The 24846-nt window shown below is 34.2% G+C and overlaps 1 protein-coding gene across 1 annotated transcript in view; it reads left to right on the forward strand.

The window, feature by feature from the left end:
* Positions 1–5902: 5902 nt before the first annotated feature.
* Positions 5903–24846, forward strand: part of LOC136409155 (pyrokinin-1 receptor-like) — a 56387-nt gene continuing 37443 nt past the window's right edge. Inside the window, exon 1 of the mRNA XM_066390485.1 lies at positions 5903–6292. The gene's annotated coding sequence lies outside the window, so the exon portion shown is untranslated. The remainder of the gene's footprint in view (positions 6293–24846) is intronic.

The raw sequence follows: 24846 nt of genomic DNA on the forward strand, positions 1-24846 counted from the left end.
GTTCTGCTTTTTGCAACAGATAAGTTTCCATAGAAAAAAATTAATTTTTTTACTATGGAGTAGTTATTGCTTCATCGAGTTTTAATAAACCCTTTGAAAAATACGAACATTCCTGCGATTTTAATATGCCTCGTAATAAAGGACTGTTTCAATTTAATTTTAATTTGGGGACTTTACTTTTGGCTCCAATTATCGAAATCCAATCATACTTAAAAATCTCTCAACATTTCTTTCTTTCTCTCTCTTTCTCTTAATTTAATTTCGAAAAGCTTCAAACCAAATTAAAGAAAAACTTCTCTGAATTTTATATTGCTGTGAGGTCTGAACTGCACTGATATCGAGCACCTAAACAAGATAAAATGTCTGGATGAAAACTATTCTTCTGTGGCAAAGTTTTCAACGCAGATATATCAATAAGTGCAAGAGTGTCATTTAAATTAAAATACTTAACGGCTGAAGGGTATATATTTCCGAATAAAACGGATTTTGTGCGAAAAAGAGGAAGGCTCTCAACTGAATTACCAATTTAGACATTTTAAAATTAACTATCTGCTATACAAGGTGTTTCTTAAGTAGGGTCCGTAACTTTAGGACCCAATTTTTTATAGTATATGAAGAAAAAAAAATCCTGTAAATGTCCCCTCGGAAACGTTTAAATTCCGAAATACAGGGTGTTGAAAACTACAAAATATATACTATTACTTGAAATAAATTTGGAACAGTCAACGCTAGGTTTTTAAATCTTCTTTGCAGTTATTGTAGCTTGTTAAAGAGCTGCATTTTTGGTATAAAATCAATTTTTATCTGGTGTTTGTTAGGCGTGGGTCAGTCAATGAATCTGAGTCATTTCAATGTTAGTAAAGTTATACATTTTAGAATTTTATTATCTAATCCATAGTTTTGATTCACAACTTGTAACTAATAAAATGCCAACAATCTCGGTGCCGAATAAATAACTACATACAATATAATACAAAAAATGCGTATAATGCTTATTTCTTATTTTTATTGCAGCTGAATGATAATACATAAATAAGTTTTGTTTCCTAAGAATAGGTTAGTATCAGGCAAAAAAATCAAGATACCATTTTTTACTGTAAAATTTTTGGAGAGTTTGAAAATAATAAAAATGTTAAAACTCCATTGACTTTCTAAATTTTATGATAAAAATGTTGAGCGACTAATGCCTAGCTACGTCACTGGCAGCAGATAAAAATTGACTTCGCACTAAAAATGCAGCTCTGTACCAATGTACAATAAACGCAAAATTTTAAGGATTTAGCGCTCCAAATTTATTTCAAATAACAACATTTTTGGGTCCATATCACTTTAGCCCAACAAAAATTAATTATTTCTTTTTTGAAAAAATGACCTATGATTGTGATGCGTGACCCTTTGCAAAAAATTGCGGATTTTTTCTTTTCTTTCATAATTTTTCATATAAGTATCTGTAGTGTCTGCAAGCTTTCGGAACCGTGGAGTGAATTAGGGTGCTGGGTGAGGTAAAATAAATAAAAAACCTAGTTGGATAATGAATAAATCATGTAATGAAACTAACCTAACCTAACCGAAAGGTGTTACAAAACCCTGAATTATCTGTATTAGGCGGTATTGGGCGCATTTGATGACAAATTGATGAAAGTGTAGCTACTAAAAGAAAATATAATGTGGGCCGATTGGTGCCGCAGGTTTGGGTTCTTGGCATGGTCGATATCACAACTAAAAGAGGAGTTGTTGACTATATGCGAAACCGATTAAAGAAGCACATATTGGAAAAAATTATAAAGTACATTAGACCAGGAACGGAGATATTGAACAAGTGCAGAGCCTATGAATGCCTTAATAACTTTGAAAGTGTCTCACCGTATACACATAAGATTGTAAATCATATCGAGAACTTCGTGGACCCACGAACCGGAGTTTGCACTAATTATGTAGAAGGATATTGGGCTCAACTAAAGGGATTTTGCAGAAGAAATAATGTCATGGCTTCAAAGTTATTGCCAGAGCACATTGATCACTTTTTATGGTATTAAGTTTATGGCGGAAAGGCTAGTGATATTTTTATAAATATTTGCGAATAAATGGCTGAAAAAAATGTATTTTAACCCTTTTTCAATTATGATATTTTATTTTTATTTGGGTAAGATTAGCTTGGTTGGGTTAGTTTAGGGTTTGATGGGTTTGATTACGGTTAAGTTAGGTTAGTTTCATTACATTATTTATTCATCATCCAACTATATTTTTTATTTATTTTACCTCACCCAGCATCCCAATTCACTCCACGGTCCCGAAAGCTTGCAGATACTACAGATACTTATATGAAAAATAATGAAAAAAAAAGAAAAAATCCGCATTTTTTGCAAAGAATAACGCATTACAATATCAAAGAAGTCATTTTTTCAAAAAAGAAATGATAAATTTTTGTTGGGCTAAAGTGATATGGACCCATATTTTCTTTTATTTTCAATATCCAGTATTTCGGCATCTAAGCGTTTCCGGCCACCTAGTTATAGGATTTTTTTAAATACCATAAGAAATTGTATTGTAAAGTCGCAGATCTTACTTTGGAAACACCCTGTATATTTAAGCAATTCTGAATCAAAATGTAGGAATATTAGAGCAAACAAGATACTTGAGCATATTAAATCTCATGCAGGAAAACATGGAATCAAAGAGTTCTTTTTACCTGCATATTTGCCTCATCTAGTGGAAATCCAGGTCTTTACAGAAATTAAAATTGAGTGAGGCAAATTAGTTATTTGTTAATTAATTAAGTAAATCTTAATGGCATTCCTCACAATTTACCCATGATGTTCCTCGAAGTCTAAGAAAAAAATGCAGATTATCAACTATCAAAGGGCTTGAGGACCGATTTGTATGAAAATTTTAATGGCGATTTCGTGTTGGCTGTAAATCATTATTTCATTTTATAACATCAGAGAAATTTTATCTGTTTGTCGTTCGAAATAGATACGGTTCAATGCATACTCAGCTACTGATTTCTATCCATTTTAATTTATCATTGGCATACCTCTGTTTAGTCAAGAGATAGTGCCTTTCATTACCAAAATAAAAATTGTAGAAAATCCTAGAATTTTTGAGAAGTGTTGGGACAAAGTTAAGTAAATACATAAAATAGAAATAAATACATGGTCCTTCAATCTTGGTGAGGCATCTCCAAATTTTGGGCTTTTTTGTTTCTTCGAGACTTGAAATCCGGCGTTCCCTTCACATTGTAGTACTATGTCGCAGATTATTTCCATCATATCCACATTGAATATCAATTCAATGTGGAACGCCTCTAGTTTATTCTTTTGCTTTAGCCTAATTTTCGTATTATTTTTTATTACAAGAAATTTAATTATAATTTTCCATTAGCGTACGCAGTTTCATTTAGCTGTAAAAAATTCTGAAAATTCGAAATTTGATTAAAATTCAAATTTCTTTAAGAGTCCGTGGAATGCCTCTAGTTTTTCTTTTCCTTTTGTTTGAAAGATCTATTTATGAGTCACATGAGGGATTATAAAAATTTTTCAAATGAAAGCCCATTGTGATTTAGTAATTCCTGACATGAGGCTGTCGTGAAGATTAAATTTAAGCAATTTTTTGGTCGTTAGAACCAAGAGGCAATTAATTCTTTTAGTGGAAATGTTCCTTATCATTGGTCCATCGAGCCGAGAAAGGGAGCAAAAAATTATGTTGTAATTAATACAAAAAAATTGATCTCTTAATCTCATTTTACCTAAAAACAACGTGTGCTTCCAATTAAACCACGTGCAGTGAATGCAAAGTTATACAACAACCATACTTAATAAATTATAATAACATACATATTAAGTGCTATAATTAATAATAATGACACTTAACTTGTGTATGTAGATGATGTTTCAATTACCAATTTAATTTATGAGGTTTACAATATGAGGGTGTTGTTCACAGGATATGTAGAATACCCTTTAGGTAGTCAAATGGGCGGTAATTAATACGTGTGTGCTTAATTGCCTAATTTATCTAACTACCTAATTTATTTTATAATAATAGGTCAAAATGAAAACTTTTATTTGATTTTACTTAATCGATGATTCCTATTAACATTTACTCACTACGGCACTGAAACTTAACATATCAAAGCATCATTATTAAAATTAGGAAAACAACCTTAAGAGAGTGAAATATGATGGAAATTAACTCATTTAGTTGCTATCTGATTTATCTCGCTATTGAAATGAAAAATTTGGGTTTTGTTTGTTGATTCGCCACTATCAACTATTCGCCAGTACTGCCCTGTGATTTTTAAAACACTATCGGTACTGGTAATACTCGTTAGTAATGTTGGTATGCACGAGGGCATCTTTTATATTTTGCTTACAGGGACATAGATGGCGGTACTACTCACATGTCATCATTAAAACTTCACTTCAATCTAGTTAATCTAAATCCAAAGTTTTAATGCGATACGTATAGTGTTGTGGGTACAACGAATTTTACAAGTTATTTCAAAAATATTCGCGAAATAATTTTTTACAACTTTCGAAGACAATTACCTCAACAAGAATGCCTCGCTAAGTTTATTTCTGTTTTCGGCAATGGAGTGCCACGTCAGTTGTTAATTTCTCGTTGGTATGGAGAATTCAAACATGGATGGATGAATCTTAGCGATGATCCAAGGATAGGTGCACCAAAAACGATAGTCACAGAAAACTTTGATGCGGTGCGTAAGCGCATCGAAGAAGATTGACATGTGACATATCGTGAGATTGAGGTATCATTGAGGATTTCAAAGACTTCAATTAAAGAAAACTTGCATGAAGAGTTGGCTGTAAAATAATTAGTGCCCCGTTGGACACTGCACCTGTTGACTGAAGAACAGAGAGAAGCTAGGGTTAATTGGTGTCAAAAAACTCCTAGACCGCTTCAATGCAGGAAACTGTAAAAGTCTATAACATCGTCAGTGGTGATGAATCGTAGATTTATACATATGAATCCGAAACGTCAGTCATCTATTTGGGTGTTCCTAGGTAAAAAAAAACGAATAAAAGTCATCCGTTCTTGAAATGTGTCCAAAAAGATGATCGCGACATTTGTCTCAAAAACAAACCATGTAGAAACAGGTTCCTTGCAAGATCAAAGAACTGCTACTGCCGATTGGTATACAACCATTAGTTTGCTGAAAGTCACCGCTGAGCTTAAGAAAACCAATTACAAACGAAGAATCATCCTCCACCAAGACAACGCAAGTTCGCACTCAGCTCTCAAGACAATGAAAATTTTAACGCACCAAAACGTTGAATTGTTAGACTGTTCCCCGTACTGTCCTGACCTAAATCCCAACGATTTCTTTACCTTTCCGAAAATCAAGAACGCACTGCGTGATCAAAGTTCCAGTCGCCCGAAGACGCAATTGACCCTTTCAAAAACATCAGTTCGACTGTGCCAACAACCGACTAGAATGACTGCCTCCAGAAATGGTTCCAGCGCAGGCAAAAAAGCATCGATCTTAGAATACTGTGGAAAACAAAGTCTTTAAAAGCTTTCTACTGTTTTATTTCAACTCTACATACAAAACTTAAAAGACAGGCCTCGCACTGACCAACAATCTCACCATTACCATTTTTATGATTTATCGAGTAATTAAATGACTAAATTAAATGACTGATCTGAAGCTTGAAAATTTCCGTAACGCGGAGCGGGAAGCGCACAAAGTTGGTTAAAACGCAACAATTGAATAATCCGATGATAAGAAATCCACGCACAGACAGGTGGTACTACCCAATTCAGCCGCATAATTAACGCAATTGCCGCAGCAGTACTCAGGTGCCATGCGTGTATAGTAAGGCAGCGGCCAATGAAATCAGGCAGAAATTCGCATAAGTCTGATTTTTTATAAACTTATTTTGACAAAACAGGTCTACGACACTGAAACATTACACATCAACACGTAGAAACAAAACAGAGTGGAGCTTTCGCTCCTGCGAGCGACGGCAAGCGAAATAGTTGAAAGTTGCGAATTTTCGACCAAGCGACGACATCTCACGCGTGTGCTTTTCCGATATGAAAACCCGGCACGAGCTTATTCGCTTTTCGGGTTTCCGCCTGTGAAAAGCACCGGAAAATCACCGGCGAGTGCGAGTGAGTGCGAGAGCGAAGTTTCAATTTTTTCGCGCGTCCGAGTGCTGGTGACGGACTTCCAGTTCTAGTGATTTTTTTTTTTTGAGCAAACAAGAATTTTTGGATCTCATTATTTTTGGTTTTTGGAGATAATTGGAGATTGGGAAAAGCAAAAAATTTGGTAAGTTTCTTGAGTTTAATAAATTCGTGGGAAACTCGGAAACCGCAAAATAATAAAAATAACAACAAAAAAAAACAAAACAAAATAACAAAAAAAATAAAAATAAAAATAAATACTCAGCAATTAAAGCATTTTTCAAAATTTGAATACTTTGAAAAACATCCTGAAAATAGTGATAGTTATTTTTTTTATCTTTCTCTCAGCCAATTACTAGATAATTTTCAATCTACTCAACCAACTTTTTAAGCCTGTGTAATAGAATCTTAAAGGCAGTTTTCGGTCTTTATTATATCATTACAGCGTGTGTGTCTATGCTAATGAAACTTGTGGAAGCGGAACGAAATTTTCTCTTTAGACTCTAAAATCAAGCACCAAAGCTTGAGGTGGATGTATGTTCTATGCAGATAATAGGGGAAGAATTCTAAGATATGCAGACAATGATATATTGCTCCATATGGCTGCTTTGTATTCGGAAAATAAAGAAATGAAGCAATTAATTTGCTACGTTTCGCTGTAATGTAAAGATGGAAACCGAAAATTATTAAGAACCAGTAATTGAAAATTGTATACATGTTATATACAGAGTGTTGCAGTGTTGAAGTGACAAAAACCTAAGGGAGATTCCTCTCAGCAAAATATGGAAAAAAATTCATATAAACGTGGATCCGAAAATGCTTCGTTTCCGAGGTATTAGGTGTAAAGTTTTTTTAAAAATGGGGTTTTTTGTTAATAGCTTAAAAACTCTTTAGACAATTTTAATGAAATTTTTACGCTTTATTAAAACAATTGTCAAAGATTAACTGGACCAATTAGATTTGATCCAGAATTTCCAAATTTTTTCTTTTTTGTTTTTATAAATTAAACACACTGCGGTAAATTTTTGGATAATTCCTAATCCTTTTTATTTTTATTATGGAGTTTAGAGACGTGCCGACATATGGTGTTATAATGATTTCTCGAAAACAAAGCAAGGCACTAAAAAAAGTTAAGAAACAAAAATGTATTTTTACTGGGTTTATCTGAATATTACAACAAAACCATAAAAAAACTACAGGGTGATATTTTTTATGCAAAAAAACAACTTACTTGTTCGTTGAGTACGCCCCTTTTTTTCTGGATCAAATCTTATTGGTCTAATAGATGTCTGACAATTGTTTTAAGAAACCGTAAAAATTTCATTAAAAGTGATTTAAGCGTTTTTAAGTTATTAATATAAGCTAATTTAAAAAAAAAAAACTTAACACCCTGTACCTCGGAAACGAAACATTTTCGAGCCCATGTTCACATGAACTTTTTTCTATGTTTTGCGAAGAGGAATCTCGCCTAAGCTTTTGTCACTTCAACATTGAAACACCCTGTATAAAAAGATTTAAAAGAGTAAGAATTTTTCCAAAATTGGGAGAATGATATCTAGTGTATGTAAGTGTCCCTATACCTATCTCTAACAGTTTTGAAGATTCAGAGTTTTTTATAATTGAATTTGCCATAAATGAAAAAAATTCTCAGAATTTAACTTTCTTTGATAGAATGCCTTGCATATTTTTTGGTATTTACAAACCGTAACTTAGGAAGTAAATTTCTAGTAATTTTTAGAATTTGCCTTTTTTTAATAGAACGCTCTATATATTTTTTGATTATTATAAACCAGAAATCATGGAGACAATTTCTAGTAGTTGTTCGAATTTGATTTTTTTTAATAGAACGCTCTATACATTTTTTGATATTCACAAATCGCAAATCAAGGGGATGATTTCTAGTAGTCTTCCTGTACCAACATCAAGGAGTTCTGAAAATATCCAGCATCTAAGCAGAGCTTTGTATAACAGAGGTGTGTAGACAAGAATTTTTTTTAAAGTTGGTAAAATTCCCGTTTCGTTGTTTACTTAATAAGAATCAACTCTTTAATACAAATTCGTTATGCTACATACGTTTCCTATATCCTGATTAAATTGGATTTTATATTAAAATTCAATGGTCATTGGGATCAAACTTGTATAACATGTGAGAAGCAAAGATTAATCATTTTTAACTCAGTCGTTGTTGATTAAATGTGAAATGAAAAAGCATTGTAATAAAAGGGTAAATGTTGGGAAATTTGTATTATTACAGGAGGTGTTGGTGGACCTTCTTAGTTCAAATAAAATCTCCCCCCTTTAAGACAATTAATTTCTTTCACATCAAGGCACATTCCCCACGCCTAAAGCAAACGAAATTTGCCTTTGATACTGGAATTGTTTGTTCTTGAAAGTCTTTGACGGTTTCTGAACAGGCTGCAAAGGGGCAAATTGATCGATTGGATATGTAAGCTTCTGATTTATTTCTACGCAATTATCTCAATCCCATAATACGTAGTCATTTCTCTTCCGCGAATCGTAATAACAGCCCTAATAATCATTTACGCTATCTGTTTAACATGCAATTACTTCAACCTATTTTAAACATAAGATACCAGATATTTTTATATATTCAAAAAAAACAGCATAAAATTTCCTTTATGATTATGTATAAGTTAATATCTGGATACGATATGCCGGCAAAACGGTTTTTAAAAATGTCTGGGTGGCACATTTTTCGCGTATCAGTTCAGTTTTCAACAAAAAGAGGAGCGAAGCGAATGAGCCTTCTGAAGGATGAACATTAAAAAATATAGCGAGATATTGAAATTTAAAAAACATCGTTTTTGCTGCCATTTTTAGTTATATTAAAATGAGTATTTAAAATGGTAAAAGTGGGGCACTTTCGGTTAAATCGGAAGTTGTAGATAACTGTCAGAAATGTCAAAAAAATGCAAATTTTGAATATATTTTTGGGAGTATATCTAATGGAAAATTAAAATTTTTATTCAAAAAATTGTATAATATTTTTGCATGGGGGGAGGTCGGTAAGTGTAACGCTGGTGACACGTTGTATATTGAGATCTAAAAGGTTTTCATAATTTAAAAAATTGATATGAAGCCAGCTAGAATATAAGCGTACATAGTATAATTTTCAAGTAAGAACCGGAAAAATTTCGGTGGAGTGCGTGTTTGTTGGTCATCTCGTTAGTCTAATTTAAGTGCCTATTCAACATAATTAAACCTTTTGTTTATTATTAACAGTTTTCTGGTGAGGTGCTCTAGAATGTTTGTATAGACAAAATCAATACCCTGATATGGATCAGCGCCTTTATTAATCACGGATTTCAAGAAAGCACAGCTTTACCATAATTGCTGAGCTATAAAAAACGTTAGCAGACGTGTTTACTCATTTTGATTTGCTATTTATATTTCCTTACCTGCTGCCTGTTTTCTAACTGAACTTGAAATATCAGTATCGTTCCAACATTTTTAAAAGAATTCTTCTTAGAGTTGATAGGTTAAGCCCAAACGTAAAATCCAATGGTGTTTGGTCTGGGCCGCGCGGAGGATATCTTATCGAGCCGTAGCACCCGGATAATATTTATTAAGATTTATAAGATATTATAAGATAATATTTATTAAGCCACGTAGTCATCTGCCCATCAGTAAGAGTTGGATATCAAATTTTCATTGTGACCTACTTACTAATGCCATATGCGCATTTTAGGGCTATAACGAGGTTACGTCTATCAGTATGTCAATGGGACATTTTGGTTATGAGCAGTTACGAATAATTGTTACAATTCTAACAATACCGTAATAAGGTGTCAAAACGCTTTGATTTCTAGTGTAATTTTAACTAACCATCTTTTAAGTCTTTCGTTTTAGCACTAGAAGTAAATAGAAAACAAGCTGAAAAAAAGCATTTTTGGGACACACGAATTGAAATTTTCTTTTTATTCTTTCTAAATTGTAATTAAATTTGACATTGAATTACAGCGGAAAGAATGATATCCAAACGACGAGTAAAATAAAGAGGAGAAATAATGTCGGAAAATTGCTGAACTCTAAAACATTCTGATACGCCAATGCAGTACGCGCATCTTGAGCTGTGTAAACAGGTCCAGGCCCACGTGAATTCGCATTGTAGCCGAGCCCGTTTACCCGTAGATCCACCACTGAACCTTGAAAGAGTTCAAAGTACTTTTGATGAAATTCAGAAAGTCTCTAAAAGGAGGTAGGAATGAGCGAACAAGTTGACTGCATTTTAGGCCAAACAAAGACCCAATTAATGAGTGCACTTAAGCTGATCAAAACAAAGAAGTCCGTAGGTCTGTCGCAATAAAATAACAATCCAAAAATGAAAATTTCAAAATGTTATGGGAAATAATTAAAAGAAGGTTTCTTGAGTAAAAGATAACAATTTTTAAACAGGTTTTTAGCGGCTTGACTGTTGCGATCATTATTATATTGCCGGTATTGTTAATTGTTATATTCCTTCTATAATCTTCTGGGTTTAACATACGTATCTGTAAATGGCACTTGTCAGATTTATACGTGTTTTAAATGCCAGTGTTGACAAGACATTTCGCTACTGTCGCCATCAAGATTGTTACAGTTGACAGAAACACCACTTGTTAAATTACTTGTCACGTCACTTGTTGACAGAAATTTCACTTGTTAGCCAACAATTGAGAGCTTATTAACAATATTGGAAGAAAATCGTAAATTTTCATTATATTTACGTATAATTTGATGATAATAGGCCGTTAACGAGGGACAATGGTGATAATGGCATCTCATAACGTGACGCGCAAAAATGTAAATGGCGGTCATTAAAAACTAGATAGACATGTTGGAAGCTTGAGTAATTGTGATGAAAAATTATGATTCTGTTTTTCTTGTGCGAACTGTCGTTTTCAGAGTACACGCATTACTACAAATATGGCTTTTTTCCTCTTTTGGAACCAGTCCAAGGTCAAGCAGCTCTCCGTATTTAAATAATAACGCTTGAAAAATAATTATTTTATATCTAAACAGCAAAAAGAATATTTTATCTCGTACAACTCGGGTTAGCTTAGGTTAGTTCCAGTGTTTCCCGGAGAGAGGGGCAAAACAGCGAAAACTGGTCATAAATTCGAAGAATGTTAATATTTTTAGTGACATTTGAATAAGTGGTAATTACTAAAAAATACCTTACAAATTACTTTGAAGTCGCCTTGACTGTACGCGGTACTACTTTATTGTTAGTTATGTAGTAATAATTACTCACCTAGAATCTATAATTTTCTCACAAGAAATTCTTTCACAAAAATTTTTCAAAAAGTTTCCATTACGCCACTATTTTTCAAACAATCTAAAAATTCTACTGTTCATAGACATGACTGGATTAGTTATTGAACCTGACATTCAGTGGCGCAGAAGGTCTATTTGGCTAGGTAGACATTTTTTCTTCTCATTTAAGAACTTTTGTTAGCCTGCTTTCTCTGGTCCAAAAATAAAGTCAGACTACATCACTGATGGTTACTCAATGGGGTTACAAAATTTTAATGTGGGTACGCATAGCGTGTATAAGTATTGTTCCCGAAATCCATTGGTGTAGAAGACATGTTTGGTTGTGTACACTTTTTTAAAATTTTACTTTTTATAACCTTTTTTAAGCCCACTTTGATGCATGCTGAAATAAGATTCGACTCTAGGAATGTTAACTTTGCAGTAAAGTTGCATATTTTTACACTGGTCAATGTAAAATTCTCATAAAACGTCCAATAAAATCAGTTTTTTAATTATCGATATAGCAGTGGCGTAAATAAACCCATTTAAAAGTAAAAAAAACTAATTTCTGTAAACTTCAATTTCTATCAAGGTTGCCATTATTTAATACGGAATGCTGAGAGAACGTACAGTGTCGTAATGTTTTTTCAGTGGTTTAAATTGCATTGGCGTAGTCTATTGGATATGGTAGGAAAATAGTGTCAAAAAAGCCAATATTCGTTCAATCATTTTCGATGTGAAATAGTTACTTAGATGAACCCATTTAGGAGTGATAAAATTCCCAAAAAATCAGTTCACTAAACTTCAGTTTCTTTAGAGCCGCTTCGCAATGTCCCGAAATTTACACTTATATAAAACGTACGCCACTGGTTCTATATAATTATCATAACTTGGGCAATAACGTGTAATTTTTTCACTGATGACAACCGAAGGAGATTGACCCATTTAAGAGCGGAAACTTCTCAAAATAGCAGTTTCTGATAGCTTCAAGTTTCTATTGTCTGTGTTAGGGTTGCTTCGCATTGTTCGAGAAATTGCCACACGTGTGAAATGTCACATGCTAATATGAAATTCCCAGGGAGCGCACACTATTGTATGGTCTTTTAATAGCGAAACGAATTGGCGTGGCCTATTTCACTTGAGAGTAAGCAAATTGAAAAAAAACTATTTTTTAAAGCCCAAGTTCCTATTAAGATCGCTTCGCAATATTCATACAATCACCCTTGATGTGAAACACTATTGGCCAATATGAAATGCTCAGGGAATATCCAATGAAATATAAAGTGGTAGAGAAATCAGTGGCGCGGATAAACTTTTTTAAAAGAAAAAAATGTTTAATCGTTATTGCCAAATCTGGTCTTCTTGAGGGTTGTTTCGCAAATTCCTTCTAGTGTGTGGAATGGCACTGGATCTATGTAAATATCATAACACGAGAAGTGAGGTTCGCGATTTCAATTTGAAAAACCGCAGTGGCGTAAATTAATCCATTTAATAGCAAAAAAAAATCCAAAATTTCAGTTTTTGATCATTTTAGTGTTCTGCTGTTTGTATTAGGGTGGGTTGGTAAAATTGTTATTCTTGGGAAACGTCTCTGGATGATATGTAATTTTCAGGAAACGAACAGTATTGTATGTTTTTTTAATGATAGAAACTAAAGAAGCATAGAAAGCACCAAAGGTCAATTTTTGTAAGCCCAATTTCCTTTTGGAATTGTTTCGCTGTGTTAATTGCAAAGTAATCTTAGTTGATGCCACTGGCCAATATGAAATTTTCAGGCAGCGTCCAATAAAATATGATTTTTCAATAATGGAACTGAAATTGAATGGTATAAAGTTCTTCAAAATCCTTTGAAAGAAATCGATCCGAGTCGGAATTATTAATGCAACGTAAACAACGAGGCGGTACAAGAGGCTCAACTTTACTGTCGAGAGATCCTGATGTAATTACACTCAATCATAATTCAATTATGCCAGGCCAAACAAAGGCGTCAGTTTAAACAAATAATTTGCCCTCTTCTCTTTGGCCACGTAATCTGACCCTATTTTCTGAGCAATAGTGGGCATTTCAACAATGTTTGTCTGCCACCACTTCCTTGGAAACAGGAAGGAAAGCGAGCGGAGGATGTTACAGGAACCTCTTTGAGGCAAAAAAATTGGAAGAGCTTCTGCGTATGCGCGAAGTTGCCGATTTAACATTATCTTTTCATGCGCATTGAAATAACGGAACTTATAGGTGTAGTTTTGCCGTTCGGATCTCTTCGTCCTTTACCGGAAATTTCCGTTCTCTTTTGGATAATTTCGGCGTAGCGACAAACAATGGCGGGCAAGCGCCAGTGTCCAGTGGGCCTCTCACGATAGATATTTCTGAAATAGGTATTGAGTGAGTTGTATTTCATAAATATAGCATCGGGCTTGATACTACTGTATAGGATGGTGTTCATATCTTATAATAAAATCACAGGTCAGGAAAAAGATTATAAATGTGCGTTTATTAATACGAAGTGAACAAAAGTGGACAAATGTGAACAAAAATATAAAGTAACTTATGAATTTGTGAGCGCGGACGCCACTCCTGGTTGCCAACGACCAACCGAACCCAGAAGAAAAGAGAGCTGGTACATGCCCTGCAAATACTAAAACCCATGGTGATAAACCATGAGAGTACCCAGGTTAGGGTGCCATCTGCACCACCTGCCGCATTAAACCGTGGCGTCTTAGCTGGGAATTGGAACTGCAACTATAGGGCCAACGGAATCTATTAAGAGCAATTCAAATGCCGACAAAGTTCATTGCGAGGATTTCGAGTACCAACAAGGCACAGCATGGGAAGTTCCCACGCTCCAGCTAACGCCTACCACGGGCGTACCTCAGGGGTATTTCGATCTTAGGAATAGTTCCTACCATCTAGCGTCTACCGAACTTAAAGTTAATGCCTATCTACAACGGTACACCAAACAGTCAACTGCAACTTAACTACAAAGCCCTACATAAATAAATAAGTTATTTTTCACTGTCGGCAAGAAAATTCCTGCTAACCTTCTTGAATCATATAACATTAGAGCTTCAACAACACGTTCAAATTAATCAATCTAACGAACGTTTTATGTCAGTGGCGCTTTATGCCCTTTTAATGAGAGCTCTCCCTTCATCTGGAACCGACATTTACAAGTTATCGAGCCCTTCAAGCTCTGCATCTGTCACATTTCGGACGCCCATACAATACTACGGCACATTAACTTAGTAAATGTTTCGGTGTTTCGTGCGTTTATAGTTTGACCACTTTTGTGAAGGGTCGGTCTCCTTTCAAATGCTTTTTTGATGTCTCAAAAAGAAAACAAAACACTGAGAAATGGTATTTTTTCAGAATATGTTTAGACTTGGACTGCCGATAAAGAAACGTGGGGAGACTTCTGTCTAGAAGGTGATTGATTATCACTGATAAGTAGCGCTAGATGAAGGAAGGGTTTTGTTGAAAAAACGAAAATTTGAGCGAACACCAATACAGGCTCAGTAAAAAAAGAGGACACTCTAGATATTCAGATTTCAGAAATCCAGCTATCCAGGGAAGATTAAAATATAGGGCGGTTAAATAGAGAAGGGATCGAAGTAAAATTCCTCGAGCATAACCAGAGCGATGAAGGATAAAAATCTAACTAAAGGCAGCGTCTAACATAATATAAAGAACCGTTGAAGGAAACCAAAGAAAATAATAAAAAAAGTAACTTCCTAAATTTTCACCTCAAAATTGAGGCCCTCAGAGGCGTGTCACGGACTCAGCACTAGGAAAATAAACCGAACAAACAACGTTACACTTTGGGATCCCCTGGAGTCACTTCCCGATGGATTAAGATATTAAAGTCACATTTAAACTACGCGATTTTTGAAGTGTTCGGCATTTCTTAACCCTCATGTTGAGGTCTCTAGTGGCGCGTCAAGAAATTTCTATAAATATCTAGAAACGGAGGAACAATAGTGATGTTCAAGTTTAAGCAGGCCCATTCAGAACGCCCCTGAATTCTCACACTTAAGCAGCATTTAAATTATGATATTTTTTTAATATTTTGTAAATTACTAGCTTAAAATTGAGCAGTGCCCTGTCGGCAAAATCTAAATATCGTCAAACAGGGCTAATGTTCTATTTTCCACAAGCCGCTTCGGAAACAGTCCCGTATTATTGCATATTTAAGTATCATTTAGACTTTGTAGATTTAATTATTTTGTAACACACATTTCAATAGGATTAGTAATTCAAAATTAATTTCCCAGTGGCGCGCTAAGAAATTAAAATTTTGTTAAAAACTTAAAAGCTCAGAAAAAGGGTAAAGGGGTTAATTTACAGATTAGTGGCCTCTTCCAAAATCTCATTGTGAATTTGAAAATTTTGAAGTAACTAATAATTCATTATTTCAAAATTCGGACTCACAGTAACGTGTGGATTAAAAATTTTCTAAAAACTGGAAACTCAGTTAAGCTACAATTTACCACTCTTGCAGTCCCTTTAGCCGTGTCCCTGAATAGTAGGACATATGTAAATCGCATTCATATCTAAGACATTTATGAGGTGTTCAGTAAAATTTCAGTCCAAAATAAAATTAAAGCCGTCAGAGGTGGGATGAAAAACGAGGAAGCTAATTTTCTACGTTAGATTCAGATATATGAGCCGCATCGAGATTTGTATGTTTTCAACGTACACAGTAATTCGAACTTTAAATTAAAGTTAACAGTGGCGTATCAAGCAGCTGAAGTTTCATGGATTTTTAAAATCAAAGTTTAGGTTTAACACGCGATTTTACAATTTAGTGGCGGTTTCTGATATTCGTCTATTTGCCTATTCATGTTCTCATTTTCCAGCTACGATAATGCCACCGAAAGTCACCTTAACAGTGTCTTCCCACCATTTGTGCATAAATTCCATGAAAGCATTGTTTCGATATTTCGTACCAAACGTATTTTCTACCACATTTGCAAAAATTACCATTGAGATTTAAACCTCCTGTGACCCAATATCGGAATTAGGTGATTTTAATGAAAACAATAAAATAATATTAAGCGTTTTTCCGATCTTAACTTAATTAATCTGGAAACACATTTTGAATCGAAAATACAGCTTATATAGGTCGGTTGTCTCTTCTAATTCCCGAGATACGTGACCGCCATTTTTATGCAAAATCTATTTAAAATTCTCTCTTGGTTGTCTCTTATTTTAGGAGATTAGTATTATTGAGGATAATCCCGAATCCCAATAGTAAACTGGAATTGCAACCCTGGTTTTGGGTTAATGGGAGTTTTATGTTTTTCTCTGTGTTGTAATTAAGTTATAATTAGCACTCAGTTTGGTATTTTTCTTCCTTTTTCGAACCAATTTTTGGGGCTGCTTTAATGGGACATTGTAAGCACATAAAGTAACGATTATTTTACTAATTAGGATAATTGCACAACCGTAAATTAATTCTGAAGTAGTTAAAGGGTAATTGCTTTTATATCTACGTCTGGAAGTTTAAAAATATGAAAACACCTTGACCTCTGTTCATTAATAATTGTTAATATTGTACTTTAATAGCTCGTTATTGTACACATGGTCAGGTTAATAAATGAATACAACGAAAGATGCAGGTTGGAGGATCTTAGGAATTTAAAGCATCGTTACTCCTTTAAATCTTTTAAACCGATCTGGACTGGAATGAACAAAATACGAAATCATGTCCTGGAAATAACCAATCTATTTCTTTCTGTTTCTTTTCTTCCTATTTTTCGTGGTACCCATGGGATGGCTAACAGCGGCTTTCTCACCGGTCCCTTAAAATCAGCTCTTTCACATAATTTGACCCTAAGGGCCTTTAGACCAAAGGGCAGTTAAATTTACAAGGAGGATGATTTCCATGGATACCTACCATGAAGAGCATTGGCGTGCTTCTTACTTTCTCAGTGGCGGTAATCGGGCTTTGATGCAAAAAAATCGTGGGCCTCAACTTGCAGAGCGCGTCATCAGCGTACCACATTTCTTATTTGACTTCAATATAACATTTCCGAATTAGACAGAGCTTTCCCAGTTTTCAGTATACACTGCAAGTTTCGCGTAATAAAGCCCCCCTTTAGACATTAATATTCGTCGGATTGTTTCAAAATCTCATTCGGGATGAGATATTCAACTAACGGCACATTTTTCAGTCCCTAGAGCAATGCTGTTTGCGGCATATTCGAAGGGCATAGATATGAGTGGGATTGAAATATGTTGTTATCAGAATCCAGATATTCGTTATTTTTAGGTCCGGTCCTTTGGGTGGAAAAACGCATTCACCGAAAGGACTTTGGAAATTTGCGTTAAGCATTATGTGCTAAGTAAAGCTTTATGATTGATGCTTTTGTTCGTATTTTGAGTTTTGTTTCCAGAGTTCCTCATGCAGACATTCCATTTAATTGGTCCTTTTTTCGTTTTGAAACAGATGCATTGCCTGAATCCAAATTAAAACCGAATTCAAATAGACGTATTTTGGGAGAAAAACTGCCGTATTAATCTTTAATTTTGTATGATTCCCTTTCGTCTCCCTTGAGGCAGGAACTCGATTATCCCAGTTGGTAATTTAGCCCTTTTGGCTGTGGCCACTATAAATCTCCTTTTCAAGTTCGTTCTTCCGAAACAAGAATCATTTTTGTCTTTTCGCAACTAATTCGCCTAAAATACAATCGGGAAGACTGGGTTTATCCCTACATACAGGGCCTTTGGCTTCGGATAATGCCATGATTTTGCGGTTTAATAATTTTAACCGTTTTGGGGGCTATGAAAAAGCTCTGCATAAAGCTAAACATATGTATTAAACTTGAAAAAAGCTATTTGTCTAGACTTTTAGCGGGTAATTAAAATTCATGATTTTTGTGTTAGTTCCCACAGAACTCTTCGATCCACGTGCGAAATGAAAACAATGTAAAATTTTTCTAAAAGCGATTTTAATGGAAAAGTATCCACCCCAAATTGTTTGGGAACATAAACTGTAAAATTGTGTGTCATTTTGTTCTGCCTTTTTCCGGTGACATTTAGAGTTTATAGACTTCGATAAAATTAAATATCTCGTAAACTGTATTTGCTATCCAGACTATTTTGTTGATCAGGAACATTCGTTTAACCGTCTCAGGTACGGAAATATTCTCGTTTTCATTTCCACGTGATGCAGCTAGTGAAGGAGAAGAAAGGTCAGAGAAGACGGTTGTCCTCATTTCGATTTGCTATAAATACTTGGTACGACCCTGTTCATGCACAGAATCTGTTAAATCCTTCCGGTTATAAAATAAATTTGAATCTTCTAAACAGAGTAAAGTCAGTGGCGTAGCTTGACAAAAAATGCATATTAATTCCTAAATAAGTACCACACTGCTCCATTTTATTGGAATTTATAGAGGACATTGAAATCTTCTAGTTGTAGCCAGATCAGTGGCGTAACCTCACGAGAAAGGAGAATTTTATTTGTTAAATCAATGACTGCTGACAACAACGTGAACCGAAGTCTGCATTTACTCCTTTTAAATCCCCATATAACACCATCCTGATGAATGTTAAAAGTATTTAAGTTTTTTTGGGTCATGAAGTAGAAATCTTCCTATCGCAATCAAATCAGTGTCGTAGCTTCATGGGGAGCTGGTTATGATTTTTTTAAGTAACTAAGTATGTAGCTAACTCAATGTAATAAGCAACGACTAAAAACTGGTGGCGGTTCTTAGAAAATCTTTATTCCGGTGAAGCTCTGGATAATTTTATCCGGAATGTTTCCATGACGAAAAAGCTTAGAGATCCATTTGCTTAAATTAAAAAAAAAATTTACATGAGATCATTTTCCTCCAATTTTCATACACCATAACAGACATGTTTTACAACTAGAGATAACAATTGTTATAATACAATTGCTTTTGCGGTTTAATTGTTGTTCTACAGGATCACCGCTAGGTGGTTCAATATAATTAACTAATTACAATATCAATTTATTCATTAGCACCAACGAAGAAAAAAATTGTTTTTTTTTGGGAACAATCGCCCATGTGCTCTCACCCATTAGCCTTTTGGGTCGTATTGTGACGCGTACACCTAACAAAGGGCAACACGTCTGCGACCTTTAGGCTCCTTTAACGCAATACAGGCAAATATGCCAGGTTAATCCCATTATCTCGGCTTAATAAATATCTCAGGCAGCCGTAAATCTTCACCCTCGAACCCTAATTGCCTCTGTATAGAAAACACACTCTGAATTTTCCAGATCGAACAGTTTTTAAGAGTTTGAACTTCCCTTCTGAGCTCTTCAAAGAATCATTAACTTGTCTTCGTCCCTATGTAATTAATTTTTCCTCACAGAGCTTGACTTCCGTAATTAAACATTATAAGAGTTGTTTGTTGACACGTGCCCATATTTGACCTATAAATCTACGCAAGATTGAAGTTCTTTAGGTTCGACAGTAATTCCAGCCTCAAGGATTTTTTTCCAGAAAATATGCGGAATTTTAATATTTTCATGGATGACCCTTGTCAGCCTTTCGGGAGATATTAAATATCCCCCTTTTTAACTGCCAGATTATGCCGATTTCCGCTTTATAGCAAATATTAAACCTGTACGAAATGTCTGTTTAGGAGGTAATTCGAATTCCAACTTAAAAAAAAAAGGGAAGAATAATAATGTATAAACTGGGATTATTGAGACCAGGCTCTCCAGAGGGCAGTCGATAAAGGTTATCAAATCAATGTCGAAAAGTTTGGAAATGGTTTTGGGGAATTGACGATTAATTTGCTCCCCGAAATGATTTTGGACTGATTAAAAGTGAGCTTAGCCATCATCAAGCCTTAAGGACGACTTCCTTATCCAGAATTAAATCCAGTGTCAGAAATATTCTTCTTCAGATCTTGAAGCTTGAATCTAAATTTCCGAACGTCCTTTGATTACTGCAGCGAAAACTCTGGATAAGACTCCTTTGCTCGTAGAAAATATTGCTGTTTCAGAAGTCTTAACCTGGCTTCGGAGTCAAAAGACTTTTCTTTGATACCTTGAAAATTGAATTAAAATTTTTCAGGGAACTCTCACCTTACTTGAAGCTAGCTGTTGGGTAAATCTAACTGTAAGAAGTATAAAGAACCCTTAAGGACTAAAATGTTGGTAAATTTCATGAAACCAAAACATTGACCAATATCGTGCCCTTTTTCGTCATTTCTGCGTATTCTTCCTGGCAAACCTTCCTTGTAATCTTTATTTGTTTCCCTTTTATTTTCATCTCTTTCTTGTATTATTTTGCTCTACGTTATTTATGACTTATGATATAATTTTTTCTTGCTGCTATACAATTTTTCAAAAATTTAGTGGCTTATTACATACATAGAATTCATCAGTGAATTCTGTTAAAAATGCATTGAATTTTTAGTATTCCGCTATGCCAAGGAATTTGTGGTTTAATTGCTCAAAAGTCAGCATCGTATGTTAGGAACTTAAAATGCGGGAAAGACTGAATCTTTGAAACTTAAAAAAACCATAAATACTTTTAAAATGGAGCTACGCTACTGGACTTCATCAATTTTAAAGGGCAAATATCTGTTCGTTAAATTCACTATTTTCTGTTTTGTTCCTGGCAAAGGCAGCATCTCAATTTCAAAGAGGATTTACTGACCCTCACATCCCTATTTATTTGTTAAAAACAAGAAAATATGTATATATATAAAATGTCTCCAGAGTCAATATGGACAACAGGAAAATTGGTTCAGACTCCTGAACGAAATCTCCACCATTTATTAACTATATTAATCCCAAATAGAATATCTCTACTGACTCCACTAAAGTGGTCTTAACCCTTTCACTTTTGCAAGGAACCATCAGTTAAGCCTAACCTAAGAAGTGCAAGAAGCCCTAAAAGGAAATATTTCGATGCTCTATTTTGTATTAGATGCAATTTGAGGGATGAATCCCTTTTAGCTGTCAGTCAAATCTAACTAAAGCTGGACTAAAGACCCCTTATAGGTAATTTTTGATGTACTACATAAGAATTGCGCTTTGGTTTTTTATGAAATTTCCAAATTTTCAGTTGAATTTGATGGTCGAATATCTAAGTCACGGTGACTGACACTTAAGCATAAACCGACTAATATCCTCAATTACCTCTAATATTGCTTATCTAGTATCAATTAGAGGGTCGAATACGTATTTATTTACGTTTAACTCTTAGCTGATTCCAAGTGACCTTGACGATTTACATCTCTATTTAAATGATAATCATTTTCGAAATTCGTAGTTTTACCCTCAAAAAAATAAAAATCAACGAGTTGCATAGCTGGTCAATATTAACTGTTGGTTAAGCATGTCTAAAGATAGTTTAAAGAGCCTTAAAAGTGACTTTTTAACATCGCTTTTAAAACTCAAAATCACCTTTAATCTCTCATGAAATTTCACTTTTCATTTGTGTTTATCCTTACTTGTGATTAATGTTCATGATTAGAAAAGTAAACACAATAGAAAAATTAATTATCTTAAAATGCGGTAGGAGATGAATGTTTATTAAAAAACTTAATATTTCACTTTGCGTTTTAATTTACAGTAAACAAAATTTTTAAAAGTGCAAGATGAAAAATTAAAATTTCAGCTTCAAGCCATGAAATGGAGTTTGCATTAAAAAATTTCCTTACTATAGAATTTAACTTAGTTTAGTTAGTTGAGAGGTTGCATATCGAGGTACTGGGAATAGCAGCCACAAAAGAATTTAAGTAAGTTGCTCAATTAAAAGTTAGTGAAACCTGAAAGCTGCTTTTGGTAACTTAGCTTAAGTAATTTCAAGTTTGCGAGAACTTTTGAGGTTCGTTTTAACGCTTTAACAGGAACTTTACCTATAATGCTGTATTGCTTGCACCTGACTAGTTCTTGAATCTGAATAGCATTGAAATCTTTGATGTATTGTTATGGCCAAGGCTGTACCTCCAACAGCAGAAGCTGGACATATTTAGATTTCAATTATATGAAATACCAATAAAATCCCAACCCACAGCTAAAAGTGTCCTTACAGAACGATAAATCTCCCACGCACAAAAACGTTCTTAAATAATTTTTCTCAATAATCTCAACTTGATAAAGTTTTCCAATTACTTTTTATAAGTCCAACCTGAGGGTTCGCATTTTTTTCTGAAACAAATCTTTATTAACGGCCCTCTGGAGCTTAATTTTGAGCTTCTAGCTTTGATCTCTTATCACAAATCCTTACTCAAACCTCCAAAATCTCTTCTAAATTCGTTATGAATAATTCCTAATTTGTCTACGCATTTCCTGGATTCTTGTCTGAAACTGAAAGGATATGTAGTATATGCCTCAGTTAAGAAATGCTTTGCAAATAAAGGAGTTACACGTAAATTATTTCACTTAAAGGGTGGAATAGGGGAGGTTCTAATTGGGCAGTAATTTAGGAGAAATTTCTCTTGTGCCTCTGGAAGGGTTCATGAAGCTGGCTTGTTGTTCAGGAAAGCCCTGGAGAGAATTGTTTTTCGTATCATAAACAATTTTATAACCTCTACTCTGCTGCTTGGGAAATTGAGGGACATAGTTAACGGATTAATAATTTTATTTTAGCTGTTCCAAACCGGGAGAAAAAGGAATTAAAATATTACTGAAAGTCTCGGCAATTTCAGAGACTTCCTGCAAATTCCAGAAAGTGTAACAGGTCTATTTGGCAAATTAATATTTTTAAAATGATCATGTTGGTCCAATAAGCATCAACCGAATTCTCAAGTGGGATTCAACCATACTACCGCTTTTGTTGCAGCTTTCAAGCTGAGAATTTTATTGTATCTACGTAATATTTGGGAAATTATGCAGTTTCAAAATCGTTGGTGTGGAATATCCATTTTACAATTTTTCAAAAATTTCATTTCGTGTAAATGAAATATTTCAGGTCTCCAAAAGGGATCCAGGTACGATATTGTTTTTTCAGAAATCAAGCTGAAAATTTGGCTCTTTAAACTCAGTTATTGGGGATCATTAAGTTAAAAACAGTTGGTGCAGATCGTCTATTTGGTCATTTGCAATTTTAAAAAATTTCCCTTCCACGTAAATGTTCTTTTTCAGGTCTTTAAAATGGGTTTATTTATATATTCAGTTTAGCAAAATAAACATTTCGATGTTTAAAGACAATACTTGAGGAATCATCAAGTTGGAAACTAATTGCTGTAGAGCTTCAATTTGGGCATAAAATTTTTTTCGCACTTTTCCTATTTTGTCAAATTTTTGTTTGTTAAGCATAAATATAAATATATTCAAGTTATTTTTAAGCTAAAAACTACATTGGTGCAGATGGTCTATTTGGATCTCGACAATTGAATATTAAAAATTTGTATATTACGAAGCAGGCATATTAGTTACAGTCCAAAGCTACGGTACTACTGGATAGTACCATTTCAATGCGGTAACAATTGTAACGGTAACAACTTCAGGTTAGCACCAATAGCGTTATTCTATCGCTCTTCGTTTCCTTATTCCATGTTCAAGATATGTTTCATTGGAATTGAACTTGCAATAATTGTTACTTTAAATGGAACAAATCTCTTTTTAAATTGATTTTACTGATTTAACGATGTTCCACTCTATCTCGCCTTATTAGGCAATGGTGTTAGTGGCATCAGCCCTACAATTTAACTTTTTAAACCAAAAGACGTTCCCTTGAATTTTTACAGCGTGCCTTGAACTTTTTCGTCGTTGGGTACTTTTCTTCCTCGTCACCTTTATTTCCAAATCATGATAAAAGGGACAAGCTTGACAGTGATTGCCATTATTTCACTCTCTCTATGGAAGGTAAAGGCAAATGCCTTTTTCCTTTAATGTACAGTGTCTTTTTACCTTAACAGAGTCATCGATGCCAGTCTGTATTAAGCTTTGATGTACACTGTTGTACCATCTATTGGGGTTTAGTGCAAGTATAAATGAAAAGCGCATTAATGTCATCTAGCGGTGATTAACACACCTTGGTATTAGTTAAATTTAAACCCAAAGAGGAATAATTAAACTCGATTTCTTTTTAGTGCGGAAACTCGTTAATTGCATTTTTTTAATTTGACGTAGAAAAAACAGTTAAAGGTTTCTTATTGCCACTTCGTACACTTTTATTTTGATTTATGCAAACACACGATTCGCCACCATTACCACAGTTTTGTAAATATTTGCCTTCGAAAATATCCTATCATTACTAAAGCCAACAGAGATTCCGCTTTAGCTTAGGTTGTACGGCAAGACTTTTCTATGCTTTATGAGTTAAATGTAAATTCATTGTAAATTCTTTGTTTATAAATATATTGAGACTGATAATTCATTGTTGTTTTTATCTACAAACCAAAAATCATCATTAATTTGTTTCTCTATCTGTTTCTTTCTTTTACTGCCTCACTTTTACAACTCACTCCCTATTTCAATTTATTTGAAGTTTTTTCTCGTTCTGAATGTTCCTT

This window comes from Euwallacea similis, chromosome 5 (assembly GCF_039881205.1).
Source record: "Euwallacea similis isolate ESF13 chromosome 5, ESF131.1, whole genome shotgun sequence".
NCBI lineage: Eukaryota > Metazoa > Arthropoda > Insecta > Coleoptera > Curculionidae > Euwallacea > Euwallacea similis.